Source organism: Phacochoerus africanus, chromosome 10 (genome assembly GCF_016906955.1).
Source record: "Phacochoerus africanus isolate WHEZ1 chromosome 10, ROS_Pafr_v1, whole genome shotgun sequence".
NCBI lineage: Eukaryota > Metazoa > Chordata > Mammalia > Artiodactyla > Suidae > Phacochoerus > Phacochoerus africanus.
Window position 1 is genome coordinate 137,526,487 of NC_062553.1, and position 24,460 is coordinate 137,550,946.

The 24,460-nt window shown below is 44.8% G+C and overlaps 1 protein-coding gene across 4 annotated transcripts in view; it reads right to left on the bottom strand.

Moving 5' to 3' along the window:
- Positions 1 to 24,460, bottom strand: part of CFAP299 (cilia and flagella associated protein 299) — a 531,077-nt gene that overhangs the window by 486,717 nt on the left and 19,900 nt on the right. The window lies entirely within an intron of this gene.

The following is a 24,460-nucleotide window of genomic DNA, read 5'->3' on the forward strand; positions in this document are numbered from 1 at the left end:
CATCCAATAATTAAGACGCTCCTGTTATAACTTTTTAATAATGGGAAATATGGGCATCAACAGCTTTTCGAGCATTTATGCTAATGATAACCTGTACTTGCTTTCACATTTTCAAAAAAGGAATGTTTTTCAAAAAGCCAATGGAGAGAGAAGGAGAAACAAGCAAAGGCTTTGCAATATTTGCAAAAGACACATCTGATAGAGGATGGTTTTCCAAAGTATACAGAGAACTTCTAAAACTAAATGAGAAAACAAATGGCTGACTTAAAAAATGAGCCAAAAACCTTAAAAGATACCTCACCTAAGAAGACATACAGATGGCAAATAAGCATAGGAAAAGCTGCTTCATACCATACGTCATCAACAAACTGCAAATTAAAAAAACAAGACGTCTCTAATACACCTATTAGAATGGCCAAAATCCCCAAAATTGACAATACCAAGTGCCAACAAGAATGCGGAGCAAGAGCAACTCACTCACTACTGGCAGCAGAGCCTCTCGGGAAGCCAGTTTGGCAGGTGTTTTTAACAAAACCTGACATAACCTTATCATATGACCCAGCAACTGTGCTCCTTGGTATTCACCTAAAGGCACTGAAACTCTGGTCCACACAAAACATGCAGACAGATCCTCACATCGACTCCATTCCTGGCTCTGCCGAAACGTGAAAGCACCAAGCTACCCTTCAGCAGCTGAATGGGCAGACAAAGTGTCATCTTTCTAGACAACGAAACAGTCGGCGCTCAAAGAAATGAGCTATCAAGCCATGAAAAGACACAGAGGACACTTAAACGCATATTCCCAAATGAAAAAAGCCAATCTGAAAAGGCTGCAAAGGCACGACATTCTGGAAAAGGCAACACTATGGAGACAGTAAAAAGGTCAAGGATCGCTATGGAAGGAACGAACAGATGGAAGAGAGAGGCTGTTTAGGGCAGTGAAAATCCTCCGTGTGATACCCCAAAAATGAAAACGTTTGTCTAAACCCACTGAAGGTACAACATCCAGAATGAAAGTTACGTAAGCCACGAATCTCAGGTGATTACTGTGGTGCCAACAGAAGTTCATCAGGGAGTTCCCGTCGTGGCGCAGAGGTCAACGAATCCGACCAGGAACCATGAGGTTGCGGGTTCGGTCCCTGCCCTTGCTCAGCGGGTTGTGGATCCGGCGTTGCCGTGAGCTGTGGTGTAGGTTGCAGACGCGGCTCAGATCCCACGTTGCTGTGGCTCAGGCGTAGGCTTGGCAGCTACAGCTCCGATTCGACCCCTAGCCTGGGAACCTCCATATGCCGCAGGAGCGGCCCAAGAAATAGCAAAAAGACAAAAAAAAAAAGTTCATCGGTTGTGACAGACGCAGCTGATAACAGGAGGCTACGCGTGTGTGGAAGGGGGTGAGAAATCTCCACACCTCCCTCTAGGTTTTGCTGTGAACCTAAAACGCCTTTACAAAATTAAGCCTTAATCTGAATACGTGTTTTTTAATTCAAAAAATTATTTCAATTAGACTCAATGTACCGAGATAAGATGATACAGAAATCAGTAATCCACTGTACAAGTAACAGTACGTTTTATACAAGTGGTAACTGTTTACAAGAGAACTTTTTTACAGGACCTCCGCTGCAGTATAGAATTATGGGGGGGGGGAGGCACTCAGAAACAGAAAAGCAGTAACATGGAAGTTACTTCTAAGCCTGTAAATCACTTTTCAGGCCTGAACCACGCATTGGCTAATCCAGAATGACTGCCACATTTTCATTAGCGAGGCTGTCCCAACCACAAGTGTAATATCACCATGTAGTATTAAATAGAGGTTATATTTTCATTTTTAAGTTGACTGAATTCAGCCAATACTTATTGCACAACTACTAGACTTTTGTTGGGTGGATATTCTTCTAAGTGTGACACGGTCCCTGTCTTTATAATTTTATTAATTTATCTGTATTAATTCAGGACAACTATTGCTTCAGCACATCTGTGTTGCAGCCAGTGGTCTAAGACGGTGGGGTCCCAGTGGTGACCCAGAAGGACCCCTCATGGTCCTTAAACACAAACATATATGAAACTATTCACAGAGCCCACATGCCAAAATGAAGAGTATACACGACTAATATAAATGTGTCCAGAAGGATGAAGTTCCTCGAAGGTACCCCAAAAGTAGTTTCATATGGATGCCGGGGGTGGAAAAGGAGCTAGAAACAGAAGATGGAGCCTATGGGGACATATACAGCTTTCAGAGGATGGGGCCGGGAGGGACCTGTGCTCCTTGGCAATACTTCTGGCACAGCACCCCACCCACAGCTGTCCCATCCTGTGGGGTTCTGCAGATTTCATTTGCAGAAGAAGATTCTGCAGAAGCAAAAACAAAAAACTTTGAAAATCACTGACCTAATTAAAATTGTGCTTCATTTTATTCCTTGAACTTGATTCTAGAATGACTCTAGAGCTATGTAAATATCCTTTGATTGTTATGGATCAAGTTTTAAACTGCTTTCTATTTTAAAATTAGATTGGGACTGATATTCTTCTTGAGCTGTATTTTCCAAGTCCCACTACATCTGCGATGCTCATCGTTTCCCAAAGGCTCTTCATGCCCCGCTCCAAGACCATGCCCGGGTCTCCTTTTCCGAGACGATGTCATGCTTCTTAAGAGGACAAGGGACTGTAGACTTTGCTCCCTTAGCCAGAAGTCTGGCTAGATCGGGGTCAATCACACTTTTTGCTCCTGGAAATGTGCAGTTGTGACTCATGACTTTTCTGAGTTTCTCACTGAAGAGAAAGACGTAACAGCGCCGTCGGTCATTTCACAGCATAAAACAGAGAAACAGAGAAACAGAGAAGCAGGTGTGTAGCTAAAGACAGAGAGGAAGGACACAGACAGGCAGAGACCAAAGCAGAAGTGAGGGACCACGAGACGCTGGAGAGACAGAGAGAGTAAACGTCACTCCTTTTCCTCCTTTAATTTTATCTTTGTAAAAATTTTGCCTTTTTTTATTAAAGTAGTGGATTTACAATGTTGTGCCCACTTCTGCTGCGCAGCCAAGTGACTCAGTCCTACACAGATGCACATCCTTCCGTTACATTACCTTCCATCGCGGTCCATCTCAGCAGACTGAATACAGTGCCCTGTGCGACACAGCAGGACCTCACGGCTTACCCATTCTCAATGGAACAGTTTGCATCCACTCACCCCACACTCCCGGTACCTCCCACTCTCCCCCACTTGGCAACCACAAGTCTACACTTTACATCTGTGAGTCTGTTTCTGTTTTGTAAATAGGCTCATCTGTGCCATATTTTAGATTCCACATATAAGTGATATCATATGGTATCCGTCTTTCTCTTTCTGACTTATTTCACTTTTACGATAATCTCTAGTTGCGTCCATGTTGCTGCAAATGGCATTATTTCATTCTTTTTTATGTCTGAGTAGTACTCCATTGCCATTTTTCCTCTGTCAGTGAACATTTAGGTTGTCTCCATGTCTTGGCTGTTGGGAACAGCGCTGCAGTGAACATCTTTCCGAATTACAGTCTCATTCCTGATTTTTGAGCTCCTAGGTTCTGGTGCCTTATGAGACCCAGCTATAAAATGGGCTTCCGTCCCTTCTATCCAGAATTCTACAACAGCTGCTCTCCATAGCTCCTCCAGTTTCGTGGTCCCTTCATTGTCCCAGATTTTCCTTCCTCTTTTTCTTTTTCTTTTTTTTTAAACTCTTACAGAGTGAGTTTCAGCCTCAGAAGTCTGTACATTACAAACAGGGTTTTCCTACAGGTCCTAAGTTGCACTTGCAGGTGTTAGCCCCTGGCAGCATAGCTGGAAGCACCTCTGGCTCCTGAATCCCACCCTGGGAGCTGTCACAGGTGAGCTCATACAAAGTCTTGTCCTCTCTCCCCACTCTGGGCCCTCTCAGGAAGCCCGTGATTTGCACAATCAGCTAAAGGTGAGCCTTCAAAGCTGCCGTCAGCGCCACAGTCAGCACCTAAAGGGAATGACACTGAAGTCCGGGTCTACAGTTCCGGGCACGCTTGCTGTCCACTTGCACTCCTCTCGTTCTCTTTCAAACCCACTCCGATTACACTTTTACCCCCTCGACTGATGGCATCCCACAGACAGCTTTGGGATGCAAACCACCTTCTTCTCTTCAAAGCCTTTCAACTCTGCTGATAAAGCTTAGTTATAAGCCTAGAAACGTTTACGGGTCTGTTCAAGTAGTCTTTGACTGACATTCAGTTCCATTCATAACATTAAATACCTTCAAACATACGAAAGCGTATTCACAAATTCAAATGTATGTCATTTCCTTTTAAAATACTTCGACTGCCTTATTGGGAAAAAAACTTTCCAAAGTACTTCATTTTTATATACTAGCAAATTAAACAGATAAAAAGGGCAATCTTAAGTTCTCTCAAATGTTCCAACACAACATACAAATTTAGAAACATTTATACATAAAACCACAAGTTGAAACTACATACTCCATTACGCATTTTAATTTGAAGCAACCAGGGTATCATTTTAAAAGGCTGAGATCTGCTCATCTGAAGCAAATTCAACACTAATTATGAACAGATTTCTACCTTAACACACAAATATTAATGAATGCTCTAATTTTGGGCCTTAAACCCCTTTTAGACTCCATTGCAAAGCTTCTTAAGGTTGAAAACATGCACACCCAGTGAGGAAGACAGTCACCGCCTAAACACCCGAGAGGACTTTAACCAGAGACTTGATTTTAAAGGTGAACAGCCGGATGGGTGGATACATGGGACGTGTCAAGGCGCCAGGTCCTGATGTTCACAATCCAGCAAATAACTGAAGCACACATGTGCACGTTGCTGCGGCCCCCGCGGCCTCGCTGCGCACAAGCTGCAGGAGATGCCACCCGTCTTTCCCACCGCGCATGGTCTGCGCCCCCCTCCCCCCGCGCCGCCTCACGGTTCCCTGTTTAATACGGATCCTCTGGCTCCCGCTCCCTTAAGCAAGCGCCCCCCGCACGACACTCGCCAGGTGGGAAAGAACCGCTCCGTCCTCTGGGCTTTGGGATGCGCTGGTGGTGCGTCTCTGCACCGGCTCGGCCCTCCTGCTCCGAGCCCACATTCCGTGGGAGGCAGGCATTCCTCGCCTCTCTGGACCGCGAGTTCCTTAAAGGTTCTATGATTCATGTTCACCAAGCAAAAAAACAAGAACTGCATGTTGATTCAGACTCTTAATCAGAAATAAGGACGCGAAAGCGTGGGACGGCTGAAATGATTATGCTATTTCTGCATAAGCAAGTGGTCTCAGACAGACAGGCAGCACAGTAGGAGGCCAAAAATATGCTCTCGGGATAGCCTGGGGACAAATCCCTGCTCTTCCATTTACTCGCTGGGTGACCTGGGTAGTTACTTAGCCTCTGCACCGTGCTCTACACAGCACATGCCCAGTTTCTTCTTAACGTTTTTCATTGAATAAATTAATAAGAAAGGTACCGTTTGTCTAAAATCGAGCTAAATGCTGTAGTATGCTCATTGCTAATTTTTCAATTTAAAAAATAGACGGTTGGATCCCTTTTATCAATTTGCATTTTCCCAGAAGCATTTTTACTAGAAATACAAGAAGTCAGATGAAGTTAACGCTAGACAAACTTTAGGCAGTGATACAACCAAATGAAGTATTGACTGAGGACAGTTAAAAATTAGTGACTCAACTTCAAAGTAAACACAAACTGTGTTATTAATTTAAATTTCCTCTAAATTGAGCTGCACTGTCATTTTGTGTTTAACCTATTAACTGTGGAAGTTTTGCCACGTCCCAGGTCACTCACGTCTTTAGGAAATGCAGACGCTCAAATTCCAAAGCCTATCTGAACTGCGAAGTTTTTAGGACTCGTGAGGCCACCCTTCAGTCGTCTTAACTCCAGCCCAAAGGGCCAGAGGAAGTGATCATCGTGGGTCACACACACTGCTGCCTCCGGGAAGGGAGCAGCCTCCTTACGACGCCTGTCACCAAACATCACCAAATTCTACCGCAAACCTGAGTCTTGGTCATCACCCGTTCACCGCGCATTCTCCTACATTCTCCTAACGATGCTTATTACTTTTGCACCCAGATTCTAGTCTCACGATTAACAAAAGCTGCCATTATCAACAGAGAAGGCTGCCGCACGTAGAGCCTCTCCTTAAGAATGGGACAAAGACACAAACAAGAAGTACAACCGAGAAGTCTGCCTTTGTCACTGATGCACTGAAGGACCTGAAGCCAGTGACTAAATTCCCGACGTCTCCGCCTCCCTGTCTGTGAAAGCAGCAGCACGTACCCTTCCCTGTGACTGAGATCGTTCAGTGCAGAGCGTGACCTCCCACGCAACAGTAGCCAGTAAAATGCCCTGATTACCACGGCATGTTCAGAAAGCTCAGCGAAGAAAGCACACGTACACCACAGTCCTACAAAGGAACAGTCGAGAATACTTCCTCCCCTCTGGTCCAGTCGCCAACACCTACGGCGTCGGGAGGCGTTCTGGGACAATCGGGGGACCGCCGGGTAGCCCTCCGATCTCGGCCTTGGCTGAGTCCTAGCCTCGATCCCTGGCTGGATACTCCTGACTGACTGTCTTCCGGGTAACTCCACGAGACTAGAAACAACGTCCACGCAGTCTCCAAATTGGAGGAGTTTCAGAAAGAAACACTGGGGTGGAGACACGAACACCTTCCTGGGCAGACGGCTGTCGGGCGCTCGTTTTAACCATCTCTGGGGACTGAACGTCCCCACGCTCCTTGGGGACCTGCTTCAGTGTTTAATCCCTTCCCTGTAACTATGTCCATCGTCAGGACCGACGGAACTCTTTCTCTGGCTACAGTTTAAAACGTTCTCTCATTCCGTCTCCCGTGGGAGTAGAGGACGTGTGTCCTGCGCCTTCCCCGTGATGACCTTTCCCTTGCGTGAAGACAGTTACATCGCCCCTTCGTCCTCCTCCTCCTGCAAGGCAGCCAGTCCTGCGCCCACCGAGCCCTCTCTTCGGGGCTGGTCCCCACCTTACATCGCTTTGGCTGATCTTCGCTGGACCCTCTCCAGAGTCTCTACACACTTTGCCAAATGCAAAGACCAAAATCGAACACAGCAATAATGCCAAACGAAGCAGAGGGATTACTTTCCACGTCTGTATCTCTCTCTTGATAAAACATTCCAAGTGGTGTGCTTGCCCTATTTTCCAAAAATACATTGCTCTTCCTAAACCTCCTTGCTTTGTAATCATGTACGGCTGTCATCTCGTGGCACCTTCCTCCAAGGCGCAGACCAGATGTGAGGCGCTTCGAGGAGTCCCTCCCCGTCAGTGAGGACCAAGTGTAGAAGCACATGGCTTCAGAACATTTTCCCACCTTCTATGAAAGCTACAATGAAAAGCTGTAAAAATAAAGTCAAAGTTGATACAATCCATGAAATAACTATCAACATTTACATCTTGATGACGTTTAAGAAATACAGTTTCTCCATATGTATGTAGAAATCCATTTTCTTCTAATTTAAGATATCATCTGACAGATTTTATAGGAATAACTTGTAAACAGGTAATAACACTACAAAGGAAAAGGTTGAAATTGGCAGATGAATTTGTCAAGCCACTTGGGAAAATGGGGAGTCCGAGCACATCTTAAGTCTGGTGGGAGTTCAGTCGTTTTAATCAAGATCCCACCTTTTCACAATACATAGTAAGCATATCTTTTCTGATACCTGTATTGCTTTAAATGTTTGAATGTGTTTATCAAGGGATATGTTTCTGAGGGTTTTAGAGTTGCCAGTAATGCTATTTTTTTTATTTTGAACTATTATAAATAACTGTATTTGAAACCAGCTGAAATTACGGTCTTTTTTCCTTCTGTCTGTTTATCCTCATGAAGATACCAAACTATGTACAAATTCTCATTTCACAAACATGTCAAGCCAGAATTATACAGTTGCCCAACACATATTTATAGTTATGTCTCTTTTTAAGATACCATGTGTCCATTTTATTGCTTAGAAATGCTAAAACTGAAAGATATTTAAAAAAAAAGCGTTACAATGATTTTAAGAAAAATAGTGAAGACTATTTTTTTCATTTTAGAAATTAACTTTTAAACAGGCATTCTTCCCCCAACTTGTCCCATGTTTTCAGAGCCTCCTCTGGGTGTCAGCCACTGTTAACCTTCCCTCAGACAGCAGGACACGGTCTAAGGAACGTGTGGAAGGAAGGGCAATGGGCACCTCTGTGCTACACACGGCTGACGGCAAGTGTGTCACCCACTCTGGGACTCTTCGCAACCTCGGACCCAAGTTAATTTCACCTTCTGACTGTCAGAGGACGCCTTCTGTTAAGGGAGAAGACAAATTACAAACTAGAAGAAACTACTTGAAGCACATAGAGCTGAAATAAGTATAAATAAAACAGTCCTGCAAGAAAACAAGAAAAGCACAAAAGAGAAACCTTTATGACCGATAAACATGCTGGAGTTCCCACTGCGGCGCAGCAGAACCGAAGCCGACTAGTACCCACGAGGATGCAGGTGCGATCCCGGCCTCGCTCAGTGGGTTGGGGATCTGGCGTTGCTGTGCGCTGTGGTGTAGGTCGCAGACACAGCTCGGATCCTGTGTTGCTGTGGCTGTGGTGCAGGCCAACAGCTGTAGCTCTGATATGACCCCTAGCCTGGGAACTTCCACATGCCGCAGGTTGGGCCCTAAAAAGCAAAAGAAAAACAAAAAAAAATACGAAGGTATTTTCAATTCAATTTCTTTAATGGTTAGGGAACACAAATCAAAACCACAATGAAAAGTCACTCTAAAATATTCAAATGGCAACAATAAAAGGAGTTCTGACCATACAAGTACCAGCCGGGATGGAGAGCCAGAAGATTTTTTTGTGTGTTTTTTTTTTTTGTTTTTTTGTTTTTTGCCTTTCTGCCTTTTCTAGGGTCGCTCCCATGGCATACGGAGGTTCCCAGGCTAGGGGTCTAATTGGAGCTGTAGCCGCTGGCCTACACCACAGCTCATGGCTACGCCGGATCCTTAACCCACTAAGCAAGGCCAGGGATCGAACCCAAAACCTCCTGGTTCCTAGTCGGATTCGTTAACCCCTGCGCCACAACGGGAACTCCAAGATTTTTTGTTTTTAAATCGGTAGTGGGAAGGCAAATTGGCTCAACTCCTTTGGAAGTAAAGTTAAACATTCACACCCCCTACAACTGCTATACGCGTGGGTGGCAGAGCCCAGCAGAAACGTGCATCAGAAGATGCGCTCATAGCAGCTATGTTCACAACAGGAAAACCTTTTAGCGAAACCCCAAATCCCTATTAACATGAATGTTTAAGGCTCCGTGGTGACAGCATCAATAGAATGTTACACAGAAGGCCAAGAATACATAAAATATAGCAACATACTACAAGATGAATTATTCTTACCAATAAACTATTATATGAAAAAGTCAGTCCCAAAAGGGTATATTTAGCACTATCATCCTTGGCAAAGTCAAAACTACTCAAATTTAACATTTATCTTTTAGGAACACGTATAGATATAAAATTATATTAAAAGGGAAGCAAGAGGATGGTGAATGCAGAATTCAGGATGTGGGTTCATCTGCGATTGTAAAAATGACTCAAATTATTACCAAAAACGGGCTCCATCTTTCACACCTCTCCCTGCAGGTATGCCCTTTGTAAGATAACTTCGCACCTTTCATCGATAGGCAGAGTCTATGCCCCCCGCGCCTCACCCAGAATCTGGACTGGTCTTGCGACTCGCTTAGGTGAGGGGGGCACAGAGTTGACAGCTGCTAGTTCCAAGCCTGGATCTCTTTCCCTCAGATCCCCGCCTCTTCCAAGAGAACACGCCCAGCACCCAAGCTTAGGACGTTTGGGAAGCAAATGGACAAAGCCCATTAAGTAATCTGTGTGCTGCATGAATCAGCCTCCCTGAGTCTAAAATTATTCCTCTTGAGTCTTGTATGTGACTTACCTCTTTTACTTTTCAGTTAAGACGTAGTGCATCCTGATAGGCAGATACAATAATAAAAAAAAAATCACCCATAATTCTGCAGTTTTTGATCAATTAAAAAAGCACGTGAGTTGGTGTTAACACCTATTGTCGAGACTGTAGATAATAACTGTATCTGGGATATAGGGAACGCTTTTTCAGGAGCTGAAAAAAGACTGAAATGCAAAAAAATAATATGCCCTTCAGAAAATCACCATGGGAATTCTGACTCATGCTACAACACGGACCACCTTAAAGGACATCACATTAAGTGACATAAACTAGTCACAAAATAGACAACGCTGTGCGATTTCACTTCCCTGAGGTCCCCTAGAGTCGTCAAACTCCCAGGAACAGGAAGTGCAATGGGGGTTGCCCGGGGCTGTGGGGCGGGGAAAAAGGGAGTTTTGTTTAACAGATAGAGAGTTTCAGTTTTGCAAGACCAGAAGGCCCTGCGGATGGGCTGCACCATAAGGTAAACAGACGATGCTGAGCTGTATATGTTAAAATGAGGAAGATGGCAAAGTTTATGAAATGGGTATTTATAGCACAAAAATAAAACATATATGTATTATACATGTGACATGTAATTGCTACTGAACCAATGACCTGTTCATCATTGTCACTGACTCACAATCTAACTTAGGAGCCATCTGCTGAAGTACGTAACTGCACATAGAGGTAAGTTTTTTAAGGACATATGTAGGCATAGGTTTTGGTAATGTGATTTTTTTAAATAACATAGGTTCAAAGTCCATGAATTAAGTTACTGACTCCGGTAAAGCTGTGGGTGCCATACCTGGGACCCCACTGTCAATGCCAGGTAAACACACTAGCGCTGCCAACTGAATGACAAACCACTTTACCGCTACCCTGCCCAGCACAGGACACGCTCACGTCCTGAATAAAAGAATCATTTATTCAACCAACAGATGAGAACCTACTATTTATCAGGCACTATCGCTGACTCTGGTGAGACAGTAGTGAGAAGGGATCCATAGGCATCTTCTCATATGGAGCTTATGTGAAGCTGAAGAGAAAGACTACACAGATCAATAAATCAATACAAACACGAATCTATGAAGAATTAAGATCCCAGAGAAAAATAAAATAGAGCAATGGTGAAGCGAGTGACTGCATGGCCAGCTTGGACGGGCAGCCGGGGGTAGCTCTACAGAGATATGAAGACACGGACTGGGGTCTGAATGACAGGAAGAAGCCAGCCACATAAGGACCAATCAGGCAGTTCTCCAAGCAAAAAAACCAGCCAGTACGGAGCCCCTGCCAGGAACCAGCGCCACGTCCACAAGAGAAATACATCAGTTACCGCGTACGACTGAAAAGAAAAGCGAAAAAGGATTCAGAAGAGCAGAAGCATCTTAACCTCAGGCTTAACATCCTTGGACGCCACAAACGAATCACTGCCTCTGACCCAGCTCCTCCTGCTTGCACATTATTAACCTGTTACAAGTAGAAACAGCCCCCTTTAAAGGGAAGCGTTTTGTGGCACCTATGTAAACAAATTTTATTTCTGTATTGCTGTGGGTTTTCTAAAATTATTTAGATTTAGAATATTTTTAAATCAGAAAAAAATTTTAAAGGAGTCCAAATTTATTCCTCGGCTGAGAAAGTTTGTTATCGCTGTCCACATCCAGGTGCAAAAACATTCTTGCTAATGCTACAAATTCACCACTTAGAGAAAAGCTACCCAAACACACCTGCCCCTTCTCAGAACTGATTGAATATTATGTTAAAGTAAACACATTAAGGACATGAATGTTTAGTCATCAAAAAGCGCTCCTGCCCTATCTGCTCCTTAAAGTGAAGAAGCAAGCTGCTTGGATTCTGACAAAGATAAAGCCGCTCTTCAGGATTTCTTCTCCACTCACAGTACTATCGGGTAGTACCTGCTGCCTGGGACTCCGCCTCGTCGGTCTGGGCCCCTGACCCCGAGTGGAGAACGGGCCGAGGGCCCTCGGCGCCTAACGACCTCTCTCCTTAGGCGGGGAAAGCAGCGGCTGCCGCAGTGGCCAGGCTCCAAGACCACAGCGCTCAAGCTCTCACCCTCCATCCGCTGCTTAAGGGTTGTTGAAACTTGTCTGTAAACGCTACGCACAGAGTTTTCGCTGCAGGATGGAGAGAGTCACACTTCCACCCACCACGGCGGCTGTAGACACTCAAGAAGTTAAAACACAGAAAATGCTCCGCAGTCCCTGACACGTATCAGCAAGTCCAAGTTAAAATCTGCTGTTACCACTAATTACCACCGTCATCGGCCTCACTGTTGTTACTATCATACAAGAAATGCCCTCGGAGCAGCGTGCTGTCAAGCTACTCACTCCCAGGAAGTTTGTTTCTAAAGACATAAATAGATCACTGATGTATATCTTACCAACACAGAGACAGAGAGAGAATACATAAAGGACAAAATTTAAAACTCATAGCATTAGCCCACAGATACAGAAATTAAATTTTAATTAATTTAAAATCCAGTGGTTTTATTATGATAACTTGTCTCAAGGATGTGCCATACAATCATTTCATGTTATGGCAAAAATAAATGAACAAACAAAAAAACCCTCTGTTTAAAAGAAAATCCATTTTTTAGAATGCGTACGTTGTGTCAAGAAATTAGCTCACATCTGGAAATTGTTTCAACATTCAAATTAAAAAAGATCACTTAGAAACATCTTAATCAGAATAATTCTACTAGTAGGATTAAGTACATTTGAAATAAATTAATGCTTATTACCCACGTCTAAAATTAATACTGATGCTAATAAAATTCATAGTATAAACTTTTAGAACTTGTTATGTGAATATCATCTATATGAAATGTTACATACATACAACATATACTTTATTTTCTCGATCAGTGTTTACAGTTACCCTTGAAAATATGTTTGAGGCAAACAGGAGTGTTTACAGGGTACTGAACTGACATATGAGGAACTAGAAGAAAAATGTTTACCCATCTCCGGACCCCGCTCCACGTGACTGCTGGTAACTGGAAGTGAGCGTCTGAGAAAGGACCACTCAATGGGGTTTTGCCATCCTCCTCTTGGGGCAAATACATGGCTTGACAGTTACATTTTAAAGAATTTTCCCATTAAATAAAAATTAAAACAAGAAAAATAATTTGTCAGCTAAGCAAACTAGTTAATCAAATGTGCCAAAAGACTTGAGAGCAATATACAACACTGTGGAAAATATCTGTTGTTCTGTTAGTGTATTTCCCTCAGCAGTGGCTCTAAACACATTAGAAGAGAAGGGAGAGGAAGAAAAGGCAAAGAGAGAGACAGAGTGTGTGTGTGTGTGTTGGGGGGGGAACATGGCATATGTTTTAGATTCTCCAGGCACAACCTTAATACCACATCAGTGTTGAACCTACTATAAGGAAAAAAGTAAGCAGGCGTTAAAGGAATTAATAGATTGTTAACTGTAAATGATTTAGTGACTTGATAAAAATTGAGCAGTTTGATGGGCTTGAATTTGGTTTTAAAACTTCATTCAAATTGATAAATACAGCAGAAAGCTACATGCTGCAGGTTTATTTAAATTATTCTGTTTCTTTTAACAAAACTTTTATCTAATAGCTTGTAATAATCAAGTTAAAACTCATTAAATACAAACTACAAGCTTCTCACTGAAGGCATGATCCTTAGAAAATGTTTTAAAATCTCTGGTCATCAATTCTTAAAGTAGAAAAAGCCACCGTGGGCTCTGGCCTGGACTTAACACTTCAGCTACATCCACGTTGGGCCATGTCTCTTAACTTCTCTGTACCTCGATTTCATCATCCATGCAATATTTTAACAATTATGTAAGTAAATACTAATGAAAAGCATTTCAGTACTAAATGTCTGAATGCTGCTACGGGTTCAGTCATGTTTACAGTTTTCGTCAATGGAGCCAGAAAGAAAGACTGCCTCTGACTCGGCCAGTGAGTTACCCAGGCAGTAGATCTTGATTCCTTAATGACAGAATCAAGTTTTGCCCCCAAGTAAATATTTTCTGCAAAAGTCTTATCATTCTACGCATCCCTATTCCCTGATGCAGCTAAAATCAAAATTGAGCCCACTCATCCTTTGTCCCTCAGACACCCTTAATCTTCTGCTCTGATTTTTGTCCATTCTGAGCCAAGGTCTCTTGCCTAAAGTACTGATTTAGAAACAGCTGGAGACAGCCTTGGTTTTTAGTTCCACGAGTATGAGACCAGATCTATGGTAACTGAGTGTGTTTTTAAAAATCCTTAGACTCTTAAAACAGGGCTTATAAAAGACCAACCCCGAGGAGAGCGGGAGGAGAATGAAATGGGGGAATGGTTAGACAGGGAAACCCTGAAGAGAAGAGTTCGTTTGGTACAGTGACACCAGGTAAAGTGATTAGCAGGTACTACTGGTAGAAAAATCCAAGAAACAACCCCGATAAGTCACTATTATCTGGGTAAAGCTAATAAACACAACCAACTTGAGTTTATCCAGGAATGCAAGGACAGTTCCGCATCAGAAAACCTTAAATATCTTTCTTCACTTTAATAAAGGGGAAAAAATATGATTCTCTCTCTCAATAAACTGCACATAGAAGGGAACTTCCACGTCACACACACACACACACATCACCACCACCACAGGAAGAGAAACAGTAGACACGATCCCTTTAAAATCAGGAGCAACAGGAGTTCCAAATAGTATCCATGAGGATGCAGATTCAATCCCTGGCCCCACTCAGTGGGTTAAGGATCTGGTGTTGCTGCACTGCGGTGTAGGTCGCAGATATGGGTCCAATTGGACTCCTGGCCTGAGAACTTCCATATGCCACACCTGCAGCCTAAATAAATAAAATCGGGAATAAGATAAGAAAGCCCTCTATCAACATTTCCATTGACCCATGTACTGGAGTGCCATACAAGGACAGTTTAAAAAGAGCTTAATCTCTAGAATATACAAGCAACTTACACAACTCAACAGCAAAAAAGCCAATCACCCAATGGAAAAATGGGCAAAAGACCTGAATGACAGTTCTCCAAGGAAGATATACAGATGGCCAACAAGCACATGAAACAATGCTCAACATCCCTGATTATTAGAGAAATGCAAATCAAAACTACCATGAGATACCACCTCGCACCAGTCAGAATGGCCATCATTAATGAGTTCACAAATAACAAGGGCTGGAGGGGGTGTGGAGAAAAGGGAACCCTCCTGCACTGTTGGTGGGAATGGAAGCTGGTACAACCACTATGGAAAACAGTATGGAGGTGCCTTAGAAATCTATACATAGAACTACCATATGACCCTGCAATCCCATGCTTGGGCGTATATCCAGACAAAACTTTCCTTAAAAGAGACACATGCACACTCATATTCACCGCAGCACTATTCACAACAGCCAAAACATGGAAACAACGTAAATGTCCATCAACAGATGATTGGATTCGGAAGATGTGGTATATGAAACACAATGGAATACTACTCGGCCATAAAAAAGAATGAAATAATGTCATATGCAGCAACATGGATGGAACTAGAGACTCTCATACTGAGTGAAGGGAGTCAGAAAGAAAAAGACAAATACCATATGATACCACTTATATCTGGAATCTAATATACAGCACAAATGAACCTTTCCACAGAAAAGAAAATCATGGACTTGGAGAATAGACTTGTGGTTGCCAAGGGGGAGGGGGAGGGGGTGGGATGGATGGGGAGCTTGGGGTTAATAGATGCAGACTATTGCCTTTGGAATGGATAAGTAATGAGATCCTGCTGTGTAGCACTGGGAACTATGTCTACTCACTTATGATGGAGCCTGAGAATGTGAGAAAAAAGAAGGTATACATGCATGTGTAACTGGGTCACCATGCTGTAGAGTAGAAAATTGACAGAACACTGTAAACCAGCTATAATGGAAAAAAATAAAAATCATTACATATTATATATGTGTATATGTATATATGTAAATAAATAAAAATTTTAACCAAAAATTCTATTTAAAAAAAAAATTAAGCAAAATTATTGGAAGAGACAAAAATATCATATTTGCAAATGATAGGATTACCTACATTGAAACCCCACTGCCCCAAACTACTAACAAATAATAAGAAATAAGGTATATATAGTTCAATTCGTATTTCTTTAAAATTTTAAACACGATTTCTCTAGGAAGCATATATTTAGATAAATGCATGAAAGGAAGAAAACAAGGAAAATAAATAGTCTAGGATAGGAATGTTAGGAGGAAAAGAAGTATGATCGAAATGTGACATAAGGAAGGAAAATATTAAATTTTTTTCATTAAAGAGGAGCCTAGCAAGGTTTCACAAAAAGAGCATGCAATGGTAAGAAGAGCACAATAAACTCAACTCTGTGTTCCTGAGGTCCTTAAATTAAGGGGCCAGGAGGCATGATACTGATGCCTTCGATGTTCTGGGCTCCTGCATTACTTTTTCTGAACAACCCTCTCTCCCTCACTCGCCTCTCGTGAATCATGCGTGAATTTTTTCTGTCCTGATGGAGCACTAGATAGGTGTTTCCCCCCATCTCTTGGGATGGGCACCGGGACATTTCTTTCAAGCTCACCCCAGCATCCAAGTGATCACAGCAGCTAAAATGCAGACAAAATGATTTCCGAGGCACTAAGAGTATATTTGGACATTGTCAGTCATAGATTATGAATTTAACACTGCTGATGGAATGCCAAACTCTATAAAGGCTCCTTTTCTAATATCAACATCATTTAAAAAAAGCCCTGAGTTATCCAGAAACTACTGAATAATTCTGATCTTAATTCTCAACATAAAACTCACCAGGGATATCGACACGTCTTGTGGACGGTTTTGTTGTTCCAGGTGAGCACGATGACTTGTGGGAGGTAAATACTGCCCTCTTTGAATTATCTTCCCAAATCTGGGGTGCACGTGGGGCACTCGCCTCAACCGCAGCATCTCTGCATGGCTTCCCCCTTTACTTCTCCTTCTCGCCACCTCTTGAAGTCTTGCTGCCATGAGATATTCCTATTTCGCCTTGTAAACCACCCCATTACTCTTTTGTAGGGATGCAGATTTATATGTTGCTGGAAAGGTGAAGGGACGGGAGGAAAGAGATGTTTTGAAAGCTGTTTCACAGATGTATCACTGGGTGGCGTGGGGTTAGAGGATGAAGAAGATTGAGACACTGCAATGAACAAAATCAATCAAATAAAAATTGGATTATCAATGCATAAAAAGTGATGTGGCACAGATTCGATCCCTGGCCTGGGAACTTCCACATGCTGCAGGCAAAGGCAAAAACAAAACAAAAAATAAAACAAAACAGAACAGAACAAAATCCTTGAACCTTACCATGCAAAATATATTTAAAAAACTCAAAATAAATTATATACCTAAATATTAAACCTAAAACTCTAAAAGTTCTAGAAGAAAAATTAAGGACAAATGTTTGTGACCTTGCAATAATTAAATATTACACCAAAAATCCTGACCCATAAAGAAAAATTGAGTTGAACTTCATTATAATTAAAATATTAATACTATTTGAAAGCCATCATTAAGAAAAAAACGTTAATGCACAGAGAGGGAGAAAATAATTATAAAATGTATATCTGGCGAAGAACTTGTAACCAGAATATATAAAGAACACTTAGAATCAATAATAAAAAGATATTTCACCAAGGAAGACTTATGGATGACAAATGAGGACATGAAAAGATGCTCAGCACCCTTAAATAGTAAAGAACTTATACCTTAAACCAGACTCAGATACCAACCACTACACCTGCTATACTGGCTGAAACTTTTAAAACTGAAAATACTCTGTGTTCCTGTGTGTCAAGGAACTACAGCTGGAACTCTCATACATTGCTAGTGAGAAGGTAAATGATTTAGACATTTTGGAAAATCATTTGAAATTTTCTTTTTTTTTTTCCATCTTTTTGCCTTTTCTAGGGCCACTCCCGCGGCATATAGAGGTTCCCAGGCTAGGGGCCCAATCGGAGCCGCAGCCACCAGCCTACACCAGAGCCACAGCAACTCGGGATCCAAGCTGCGTCTGCAACCTACACCACAGCTCACGGCAACGCCGGATCCTTAACCCACTGAGCGAGGCCAGGGATCGAACCCACAACCTCATGGTTCCCAGTCGGATTCGTTAACCACTGTGCCACGACAGGAACTCCTGAAATTTTCTAATAAACATATACCTACCATATGAATCAGCGATCCTATCTTGGGTATTTACCTAAGATAAATGGAAATATACGTCTTTACAAGCCTATTTGTGAATATTTATAGCAAGTTTATCAGAGAGGCCTAAAACTCAAAACAACCATCATCAACTGGAGAAAGCATAGATACACAAATTGCTGTCCATTCATCTGTAAAATGGAATATTACTCAGCAATAAACAAGGACAAGCTTACATGCAACCATATGGTCTCAAAGGCCTTATAATTTATGAAAAAAAAAAAATGGCTGCATACTTTACCATCCATCTAAATGCCATTTTGGAAAAGGTAAAACTCTATGTACAGAAATCAAGGGCATGGTTGTCGGGGCTGAGAGAAAAGCTTAAATACCAAGAGGCGTGGGGAACTGTGGGCGGTAATAGAAGTGTGCTTATCCTGATCGTGGTGGGGGTCACACTACCGGGTATATTTGTCATAACTCATCAAATTAAACACTTTTAAAACATCAATAAATTTTACTTTCAAAAACAAATTATAAAAGTATAACAAAAAAGGACTTGCTGCCTGGCTTCAAGGCATACGGTCAGCAGGCAGCTTCTGGTTAACTGCCTTGCTCAGCCCCAGCAGCTGAGCAGGTGTCATGTTCTCCTTGGGGTGTCCTCCACAAATCACTGAGCCAGACAATGGCTCAGAGACCTACTATTTCCACCAAATACAGGACCCTTCCAACAGGTGGTGGTTGCTTTGCGACCTTCAGCGGCCCGGCAGAGACTTTGCCAAGAGAGCACGAAGGTCTGACAGCCCCACCTACCCAGTCTTGCTTCCACCCTTTTTCTTTATGTGTAATATTCCCAGGTAACCTTTTGAATTCTTAAGTCACCTCTGTGCCTGCTTCCCAGAAAGGTTAGTCTGTGACAGACTGTACCTGGAGTAGCTTGAGAAACAGGTGCTGAGATGGAGTTTAGGAACTGGGGTCTCAGCGGAAGCCCTCTGGTAATGAGGTTCAAGGCCCTGGAGGCAGGTGGTATGCAGACAACCCACAAGGTGGGGGTCCAGTCGTTGAAATGTTCTCATGCGATAAGCTGGGGGGCTAGTCAATTAGAGTGGCATGCCCTAGCCAAGGGGATGACTGGGAAGGATAAATGTAAGAACAAGGGAATCAGGTAATTATGGCTCAATTGCATTGCTGCCCGATGGATTAATAATGCAAAGCTAAGAGCGATGAGCCAATAACTGTAACAAAGCACGAGAGCCAGAGCAGTGCTCGCCCCGTGCAGCGGGAGGGCAGAAGATGAAGATGGAGCACAGACCTGACAGGCGCAGCGGCTGAAGTCCAGAGGCAGACGGACGGCCAACAGGCGTGGGTCGGCTCCACCGAAACCAGAGCCCTGATGAGGAAACCCTGGGATCCCGGCCCACAGGATGGAGACGAGTGAGTAGATGCTCTCGAAGACTCCGACCTCCCCAGCCCCTGGATCTTCTGACCCTGAGGAGGTGGCCCATTCCCCTCCATTAGGGTCTCACGAACTCCCACCACCAGCAGCAGCAACGTGAGACGAAGCGTAAGACAACATGTGCCTGCTGGGGAGATGCCCCTCTGAACACAGCTGCCACGTGAGCACTGTGCCCGGCGACCGGGAGGCAGAAGGAGGGACACCATCTGGTGAAGAGTGACTGCTGTTGAACAGCAAAAGCAACGGGACTGCTGTCTGAGCCAAAGGCAGAGGCGTTCCCGCGGCCCAGCAGACACTAACCCGCCTAATCCGTGAGGACGCGGGTTCCGTCCCTGGCCCTGCGCAGTGGGTTAAGGATCTGGCGCTGCCTTGAGCTGTGGTGTAGGTCACAGACGCGGCTCAGACCTGGCGTTGCTGTGGCTGTGGTGGAGGCCGGCAGCTGTAGCTCTGGTTCAACCCCTAGCCCGGGAACTTCCATATGCCAAGGGTGCAGCCCTAAAAACAACAAAAAAACAAAAAACAAAAAAAAAAAGAGGGAGAGAGAGAGGGAGAGAAGAGAGACAGACAGAGGGAGGGAAGGGACTCGTCCAGCTTTTTAAATTTAGTCCCAGATGTACCAGATGATAAAAGGACATAAGAAAACCTCCTACATCATCTTTTGGTTTCAGCAAAGAAGACCCCAGGGATCCCTGTATCTTCAGCATCTGAGACTCCTGTCCAGCTCCCGGTACAGAAACTCTCAACGGCTCATCACAAAGTCTCTCAAGGAGACGGCAATAGCCAAGCAGTACAAATACCAGCTCCACCAAGGGTACCGCTTACTCCATCTATGTCTCAGATGCTGTGTTTCTGTAAATAAGGTCATTATGTCAATAGCAGTTTTAAGAAGAGCTAATTCATCTCTTCAAAAGATAGGCTGACTCAGAGTTCCCGTCGTGGCCCAGTGCTTAATGAATCCGACCAGGAACCATGAGGTTGTGGGTTTGATCCCCGGCCTTGCTGAGTGGGTTAAGGATCCGCTGTTGCCGTGAGCTGTGGTGTAGGACGCAGACGCAGCTTGGATCCCAAGTGGCTGTGGCTCTGGTGTAGGCCGGTGGCTACAGCTCCGATTAGACCCCTGGCCTGGGAACCTTCACATGCTGTGGGAGCGGCCCTAGAAAAGGCAAAAAGACAAAGAAAAAAAAAATAAGCCGAGTCAAGTAAGGAGGCGGATGCTCTTAAAAGCTCCTTCAGAAGAGGGTTCAGCCCCAGTGATGGATCAGTTAGAAGTATTAACCGGCCCTAAGCACCCAGCGTTTCACCTTTGTGCCAGGGTTTCTCTCTCCATCACCCGTGGGCATCGACGGAACTCCTCCTGGAAAATGAGATTCTCCAGGACTGAGGGTGGGCGCTCCCTGAGGACACGCAGCCAATCTCATCCCTTCGGTCCAAGCTTTGCAGTCTCTGCCTTGCGGCCACCAAACCCAGCTGGCGTGAATCTCGGTGGAAGGGGGACAAGAGCCGACGTCTGCGTGACAGCGAGGCCGAGCCGGCTTTGCAGCGGAGCTCGAAGCCGCGGGGGGAAGGCAGAGCCCCCGCCGCCGCCAGGGGGGTAAGAGTGAGCAAAGGCCTCTAGTTGGCCCAGCTTGTGGCGGGCGGGGAGTCCCGCAAGGGAGTCGGGTCACATCAAGATAAAGGGGGAGAGAGAAGGACGAGCCGGGAGGAAACCGCGGCCAAGGGACGTGCCCACCTCCACACCCTTGTTCGCCGGACCGACCCCTGCTCACCCTTTAGAAGATCACCCGGCAGCCGCGCCTCCGGACGCACTTTCCCTGCCCTTCAACCCCTCGAATGGTGACTTCGCACCACTGCAGGATGCGGCCACAGCCCCACGGCAGCATCTGCTATCATCTGTTGTAACTGCCCTTTTTTTGGCCTTTTGGCTTCTAGGGCTGCACCCGCAGCATACGGAGGTTCCCGGCTAGGGGTCTAATCGGAGCTGCAGCCACCGGCCTCCACCACGCCAGATCCGAGCCACGTCTACGACCTACACCACGGCTCAGGGCAACGCGGGATCCTTACCCCGTGGAGCAAGGTCAGGGAGCGAACCCACATCCTCACGGATGCTAGTCAGGTAAGAAACCCCACAGCCATTAGCCATCACACTTGCTGCATCCTTCCTTCCAGCACTGGGCAACCGCAGATCTACCTTTGCCTCTAGGGGTTTACCTATTCTGGACATTTTGTATAAAGGGGACTATACCGTTTGCATGCTTTTTGTCTACCTTCTTCTGCTAGGAGTGTTTGCAAGCTACTTACTCCTTTCTGTGATCGGAGAACACTGCACCAAAGCTCTGTGCCACGTTTTTACCCATCCACCTGCTGGCAGACAGTTGGGTGTTTCCGTTCTGCGGTGGCCAAGAATAAAGCTGCCAGGAGCACTGGTGTCTACGCTTTAAGCGGACCTGCGTCTTCACTTCCCTGGGTTACACGCCTAGGAGTGGAACTGCTGGGTCACATGTAACTCTGCGTTTAACTATTTGAAGAACTGCCAAAGTATTTTCCATTGTATACTCCCACCAGCAACGTGCTGTCTCTTACGAGTTGCGAGCCCTCAAACTTCCCAAGGGCAGGGACCAACTCTTTGGTGCTATCATATGCTCACGCCCAGAAGAGCGCCTAAGGCAATACGGTTGCCTGGGAGTATTTGTGAAGCCAGTGGCTAAACTAGAGGCCAAAAGAACTGTTTTCACCTGATGCCTTCTTCTGGCAAATACTTATCAAAACACCCCTTCTAATCTCTTTAACCATGTATGAAACAATTCTAAGAAGGACCCCACTCTCAGGTGCCGGCACGCCTTGAAACGGGTGCTCCGTGATTGCTGGCAGAGGGCTGTGACCCCCTTGGGGCCGCTCGTCCACACAGCAGAGAGGAGGATGTGAGCTAATCTGACCGAGAATCCCGTGTTTCCGAGTTGGTACCAACGGGCAGGCAGGCAGATGCTCAGGCGTATTTTCAAAGCGACCCTCAAGCAGACATGGGCACAGGACAGATCTGGGGTCCACACTCCACTGGCCCTGCTGCCAGTGACACTCCGAGGAGCTGGCAGGGAAGGGAACAGAGCAACTCCCCCACGGGCGAGAGGAAACGTATGGGGCCCAAGGCAGATGGCACGCATGGCAGATGAGACGGCAGATGAGAAGCCGCGCAGATGAAAAGGCTCCCAGTGTCAGCAGTTCTGGGTGGGGATGAGGTCTCCCACGACTGGTACTTACGAAGTCTGATGGTGTCCAGCTCTGGCCACTAAAGAGACCACTGCAGAGAGTAAATACTCATTTTGACTCCAACACAAAATGGACATGCGCCTGGACAGAACTTACACTTTAGACAAGACTAAGTTCTCTTTATATAAAGTAGGATGCATCTCTAATCAATTATGAAAATACATTAATGCCTTAACATCCCACAAAAATCCCTCTCCTTCTGCTGACAGACATTTACTGATACCCGCAGAAAGAGAAGACTCCCTGCCGTTTTGCAGAAAACATACTGCATGTACACGTGTCCTCTGCGCCACTTCAATTCCTATGAACAGAAATCGGGTGTAACCACGTTGAGCAAAGTACCGACGTTGTATATAAATTCCCTTCGGTAAGAAGAACAGTCCCTTCAGGGATGCCTATGCCTTAAGCCTTAGAACCTGTTCCCATGCTGTATTACCTGACAACAGGGTTTGCAGATGTATTAAAGGTAACAGACCTTAGAAAAGGGAGATGACCCTGGATTATCGAGACGGACGCACTGTGATCACACGAGCCCTGGAGCCAGGACAGACACTGCACAAGGAGCAGTCGGAGGGATTTCGAGGTTGGGAGGGACCTGGACCCACTCTTGCTGTAGGGCAGCTGTGCAGAAACCCAGAGAAGGAAGGTGGGCAGCCTACAGGAGCAAAGACAAGTCCCCAGTCCGACTGGGGACAGGAAACAAGACCTCAGGCCTATACTCACAAGCGCCTGAGTTTGGCCTGAAGGAGTGTGGACACAGGCTCATCCTCAGAGCCTCCAAGAAGAACCAGGTCCAGTCAACACGGGGATTTCAGCTTTACGAGATGCTGAGCAGAGGACCCGCCTGAGCCACTGTACTCGGGCTTCGGACCCGCAGAACTGTGAGTGAGTGCGCTTGTGTTGTGTTAAGCCGCTAAGTTTGTGAGTGATGTATCATGGCAGCAATGGGACGCAAATATATGACCGAATGCCAGCAGATTAAATTCCAATACTCTGTGGTTTTGAAATAAAGGAACTACTAGAACGATCCATTAAAATTGCACATTCCCAGAACCAAATCTCATTCCACTACTGAATACTATTTTCATAAAATAGTATTTTTAAAAATGCTATCTAAGAATAACACACCAAACTCTCAGTAATTATCCTCGCCAACATGCACAGCTTTAGCATTCACGTTTAAAAAGTAAATAATCACTTTAAGCCTTCTTCCAACTGTCTTGTCAGTTTGATATGGCTCACCTTACATGTGCATCTTTCCTTATATAGTCAATATAGTCTATCGGATCCACACTTTATATGACCACTTAGGAGTCCCACTTCACAAAAGCCAGTGATCACGAATCGAGTTCAAAGAATCAGTGTTTATGGAGACGTGAGAACGCAAATGATGCCAAACATTCACAGGCCTCAAAAGTGCAAAGAGTTCTGAGGCAGAAGTCACTCGTGTCTTTAGTACCTAAGCGTGTACAGCCAACAGCACCGGGGTGTGTCTGAACAGGACTCCAGGGGCGCGTCGTGACCGGAGTTCGCCGTCTGTTTTTTCCATCAGTAGCTCGAAGCTGCAAGGTGC